The sequence below is a fragment of the Belonocnema kinseyi genome, chromosome 3 (assembly GCF_010883055.1).
Source record: "Belonocnema kinseyi isolate 2016_QV_RU_SX_M_011 chromosome 3, B_treatae_v1, whole genome shotgun sequence".
NCBI classification, from domain to species: domain Eukaryota; kingdom Metazoa; phylum Arthropoda; class Insecta; order Hymenoptera; family Cynipidae; genus Belonocnema; species Belonocnema kinseyi.
The window spans coordinates 59,016,143-59,022,511 of NC_046659.1; positions in this window are offsets into that span (position 1 = coordinate 59,016,143).

A 6,369-nucleotide genomic window follows, 5' to 3' on the forward strand; every position below is an offset into this window, starting at 1 on the left:
GTCATGATCCAGAAAGTCTAACGCTGCCAATTAAAATTCGCTAATGAATATTTTACTGAATTCTGGGGAGCAGTAGGGCCGTCACCCTCAAATTTTTTCATAATACTTAAACCTGAGGGGGGATACTTGACTGCCTGTGATGCGGGTGTGTGCTGGCTTGCCGCACTCGACCATCCCATTGTTAGAAAATTAGAGCCGATTAAAACAAATGGAAAATTTATTAAAATGTTCATTAGCGAATTTTAATAGCAGCGTTATATTTTCTGAGTCATGACGAGAACATTAAAAAAATATAGGAAAAATCTATTAATAACTTTTGTAACTTTTGTTACGCTGCAAAGTGGTCCAGTTATGGATTTTCTTGGACAAATTTAGTGAAAATATTAACCGATTTTTATGAATTTTTTCCATATTTCTAATATTATGTCACGAAATTGATTCAGCTGATTTAAATTTAATTATGGCATACCTTTATAACTTCAGTTATTGTAACAGGTCTCCATCTCAGAAAAATGAAAGGCATTCATGCTAGGTAAACAAAAGTAGTCTCATGCACGCAGCGGGGAGCCTGTCTTTGAGCCTACCGAGCTACCGGGCCCGGGGTGTCATCCCCCTACCGCAGGGTAGCCACCCTACGCTGGGCAACACTTCAGGAAACGCTGCTCTAGCGACGTTCTAGCTCTAGCTGCTCTAGCCTTGAAAGACATAAGAAAAATGGAAATGACCTTTTGTTTAATAAGACTTAGGGCCGATTTCATCAACTCTGATTAAATCGTTAATCATTGATTAACCTTATTTAATCAATACTTTGCGTTCCACCATTCTTTTAATCGCGATTAGGAGAAGATAATCACGGGCTAACTTAATCGCCAAAAACTGGCTGGTTATGGAATTTAATCAGTGATTAAAGTAACATGACCCCGAAATTGAAGTGCAAGTACAGGGAGTGCAGTATACAGGAAGGAAACATGGCTCAGTTTGACAATGTTATCATCATCTGATGATGATGAAATCCTTAACCACGTTCAGAGAAGGCCACGAATATTCAGACACAATTGCCACTTCTCTTCTATTACTCGTAACCTCAAACTTTGGGAATATTGTCATATGCTAATATGGCGCCGAGCGTTCATGAAGAATTTCGTTCTAACCAATCAGAGTCGCCTTTACAACAGAAAGACCCAGAAACTATACCTTATTACGAAAAAACTATATGATTAGCTAACCAGAGGTTTAAAATGCTTGGTAGAATGCATCGCTGGTTAACGCTGATTTAATCATTGACTAAAAAATAATCATGATTAGTTAATCGTGGATTTAATCAGAGTTGGTGAAATTGGCCCTTAATTGCCAATTCAGGCCATGATCTGTAACCGCGTTTTTTCTAGTTGCGGCAACAAAAATATAGAGCAAAATTCAAATTTAAAACAACTACTAGCTAGAAATTTGTTCTATATAATTGAAAGATGATTTCGGGAAATCTTAACATAGATTCAAAAGAAAATAAAAGAAAAAAAATTGGAACAAATATGTACTTTTGAAATAGTAGGCGTAGCCGTAACGATTGCACTGTTGAGCCTCGTTAAGCAGTGAAATGGCTGTTAGGCTTTCGTCCGGCAATCAAAATACTTCCGCCAATTCTTAATGGATCTATCTTAAGCTTCCTAGAAATCTTCTTTTAACTATGTAGAATAACCTTCTCGCTGGAAGTCGTTTTCAATCTAAATTTCCCTCCATATTCTTTGTTCGCGAAACTTTCGGGCATATTTTTCTAACATTTTTAATTTCTAATAATTAAAAGTAATCATCGGACAAAAATGCTAATAAAGTAAGTTTCGCTTTTTTATTCTATGCAAGTCTGAATTAAAAAAAATTAATTTTACGAATTCAAAAACTTCCATTTATTGAAACCTGGGGGGGGGGCAACTGTTTAGCGTTTTAGAAATTTATCACAGTTTTAAGAGTAACAGCATTTTAACATGTAAATTTATTATTTAACATTCAGAAAGAAATTTTTAAGAACTTTGAATTCAAAATATTTTCAAGTCTCCGTTTACACACTTGTTTTCCCCACCTTCCGTTTACACACAAGGGACTTCGAAGCCTATTCAGTTTTTGAACTGTTTCTGCGGGCTTTCAAAAAATCTAGTAAAATTCAGGGTTATGTTTTTCGGTGTCTACTACACGATCCGATTATTGTTAGTCTCAATAATTAAAAACTTTTTAAACTAAAAATTTAAATTTGGGAAAATATAGAAAAAAATCGACACTTGTTGAAAAATTCATAATTTTGCAACAAATGAGTTCTTTTTAATTTGAAAGCTTAGACTATGATTTTCGAAAAAATATAGACCCATTGGCGGCGGCTTCGAAAAGTTGACTTATTTGAAGACCTGAAAAATGAAAATATTTTACAGTGATTCATGTAGACAATTCCATAGAAAAACTTAATCAATATTCAATGTACAAAAATAGAACAGAATTACATGAAAACTTTATGTTGCTCATATAAATTTCAGAAAATATGAAATTAAGTAAAATAATTAATGTTCACTAACCCTATTACTGCGTAGATTTTTTAGAGGGGGGAATTAAACTTCCATACTTTCCCAAAGACAAGATATTCCAGTTTGAAAAAATCGTTTGTTCCTTAAAATCCCCTGTGTGTAAACGGAGGGGTAATATAATATATAATAAATAAGAAAGAAGATCGTGAAATCCAAAAAGTGTAATCAAAGAAAATGGATTGAGGAAAGATTCTGGGAAATATGCGTACACCTGGAAGATAGAGGAATCTGGGGAAAGATTAACATTATTTTGGTAGAGTTAAAAACTATTTTCTGTGGTTATTGAATAACGCATTTCAAAGTCTCCTGTTGACCATTGAAAGAATACCAGTGAAATGAGCGGTTGCTTCAATCAAAATTGAAGGGGAAAATGGAACGTGAAAGGGATCGTTACCATGAGAAGTCAAATACTCGAAAAAGAAAAAATAGTTCTGCGTTCGATTTCTAATATTGAAGAAAAATCTGTTTTTATTTTTCCTGGATTTGAAAGTTTCCTCAAATACCTCTAAAATATCCTTGTTTTACACAACTTCATCGAGTAAACCTCACTCGATACATTTTCAACACTGTTAAAAAAAATTCGTACAACGTCACACCGAAGTGCGAAGTTGTAATGATACGGTACATATTTTGGTGCGAAAAAGCATTTTTTCTACTAAAATACACTTCTCCGGTGTAAGGTTGGCAAATTTACGGACTCTCAACTTCCCAGTGTTGAAAATACTAACGAATTACACCGAGGTGATGTGAAAGTCTTAATCTAAAATTAAAATTGCAGTGGACAGTGTAAAATTAAACACTAAGCCGGAGCGAGAATAGTACATTTCGATACTTGTGTGAGAGGTGATTATTTAGCGAATGAGGCGTTTTTCGCACCAGCGAAGCGAGTGAGAAAAGTCTCATTCGCATATCTTAGTCATATTTTTAACAAACAATTAACTCTTAACAAATAAAAAAAGAATTTTTGACAAAATAGTTACATTTTCAACCTAAGAAATGGCTTTAAAAAAATACATTTTTAAACTGAAAGTTGTAGTTTATACTTTAGTTTACAGTTCAAAAAATTAATTTTCAAACCCAAAAAAATGCAAAGTTTAAACCAACTAACTGAATTTTTAAATAAAATAATTGAAATTCCAAAAAAGATGGATAATTCGCCACTAAAGAAGTTAGAAGATAAATTTATAATCAAAAAGATTATTTTTCAAGAAAAAAAATGTCAAGAAAATTGTTCAATTTTCATCTTTAGTAACGAATTTTAAACTGACACAATAATCATTAATCAAAAAATGGACTAGTTAAATTTTCAGATGAAAAGTGGAATTTTCAACCAAAGAAAGTAATTTTTAAGTAAAATGATGAACTTTTAACAAAAAATGAACATTTAATTTGCATTAAAAAAATTAATTTTGAATAAAAAATAATCAAATCTTCAATAAAATAGTCCAATTTTCAACCAAAGAAATAAATTTACGGACAATAAGACTTCTTCTAAAAAAGACAAAATTACAAAAAAAAACCCATGAATTTTCAACCTCATAGTTGAATTTCAATTAAAAAATAATGTTTCGACGAAAAATTGAATAGTTACATTTTCAGTTAAAAATAATTATCAATCCCAAAAAATCAAAGTTTCAACAAAATATTTAAATTTTCAAGCAGAAAATCGAATTTGAAAACAAATAATTTCCTACAGAAAACAGAAATTCAAAATTTTATAAATCAATTTTAAAACAGCAAATAGACCCATTTTTAACAAAATAGATGAATTTTCAACGAAAAACGGAAACATTATCATTAAAAAATAAATAATCTTACAACGAAAAATTTGTCATTAAAATAGTTTAATTTCCAAAAAAAAGGAACTTTCAACCATTTTAAACGAAAAAAAAATAAGTTTTATCAAAAAATGCATTTTCAAACAAAGAAATGAATTTTTAATTAAAATAGATAAATTTTTAAACAAAAAGAATAAATTTCTACCAAAAAAGATGAATTTCTAACAGAGAATAGTCAATTTTCAGTATAAGAAAATATTTTTTCTACTAAAAAAAATCGAATTTTCAACAAAACAATTAAATTATCAAGCAAAAAATCAAGTTTCAACCGGGAACAATTATTTCCTATTAAAAAAAGATGAATTTACATCTAAAAAAATTATTTAAAATAACTTCAATTTGAGTAAGTTTAGGAGATATTTATAAATTTTGAAACGATTCAAAAATAACTAAAACTTGTAAGAATTTGTTAAGAAATTTGTATGGTTTTACTGTCAAACATTTTATACCAAAAGAGAAGAAGTTTGATCAAAAATGCTAAGAAGAATTTTCTACCGTAAAAGATTAATTTTTAACTGAGAAAGGTCAATTTTCAAGGAAAAATAAAAGAACACATTTTCAACAAAATTGTTAAAATTTCAAATAAAAAAAAAATGTTGAACCAAAAATGATACAGTAAAATTTTGAATATAAGAAAATGATTTTTTAACATAAAAAAATCGAATTTTGAACAAAAATTTTAAATTATCAACCAAAAAATAATTTTTGAAACGACAAGAATTATTTCCTATTAAAAAAAAATATGAATATTCAACTAAAATAATAATTTAAAAAACAATCAACAAAGTCATTAAATTTTCAACTTTAAAAATGAATATTGTCACTAAAAAATAAGTATTTAACCAAAATAAAACAGTTAAAGTTTCGGATAAAAAATTTAATTTTCTGCAAAATAGTTTAATTTTCTATGTAAGAAATGAATTTCCAACTGAAAAATATTTTGAACACAAAAATCGAATTTACAACAGAATTGTTAAAATCTTAAACATATAGTTGGTTTTTCAGTTGGAAAAGATATATTTTTTACCAAAAATGGAATGGAATGAATTCTGAATGAAAATTGAAAAATGAACACAACATTTTTTTATTATTTCTTTAAAATTTTAAAAGGGATGTAAAAAAGTGTATAGAAAATTTTTCAATTTTGCCATGTTGCATATAATTTTAGAAAAAATAAGAAACTTAATTCTTACCTAGACTTCTAATGCAATCTTATTGCACAATTTTCTTAAAAGTTGATGTTGGTTTAAAAAATGTGCTCTCCAATTTAAGTAAGTTTAGGAGATATTCCGAAATTTTGAAACGATTTAAAAATAACTAAAACTTGTAAGAATGTGTTTAAAATTTTGTATGGTTTCACTTTAAACCATTGTATATCAAAAGAAAAGAAATTTTATCAAAAAAATGCATTTTCCACCAAAGAAATTAATTTTTAATCAAAATAGGGGAATTTCTAACAAGAAGAATCATTTTCTTCCAAAAAAGATTATTTTTTAACTGAGAAAGATCAGTGTTCAAGCTAAAATAAAACAATAAATTTTTAAATACAAAAATTTTGAACAAAAATGATACAGTTAAATTTTCAGTATAAGAAAGCGATTTTTTAACTAAAAAAAGCGAATTTTCAACAAAAATGTCAAATTATCAACATAAAAATAAATTTTCAATTAAGAAGAATCATTTTCTATTAGAAAAGGATGTATTTTCAAATGTAAAAATAATTTAAAAAAAGTCTCACAAAATCATTAAATTTTTAACTTTAAAAATGAATATTAAAAGTAAAAAAAGAAGTATTAAACCAAAAATAGAATAGTTACATTTTCAGATAAAAAATTTAATCTTATGAAAAATAATTTTAATTTTCGATATAAGAAATGAATTTTCAACTGAAAAATATTTCGCACCAGAAAAAAAAACAATTGAATTTACAGATGATTAGTTAAATTTTTTCAGATATATTTGGA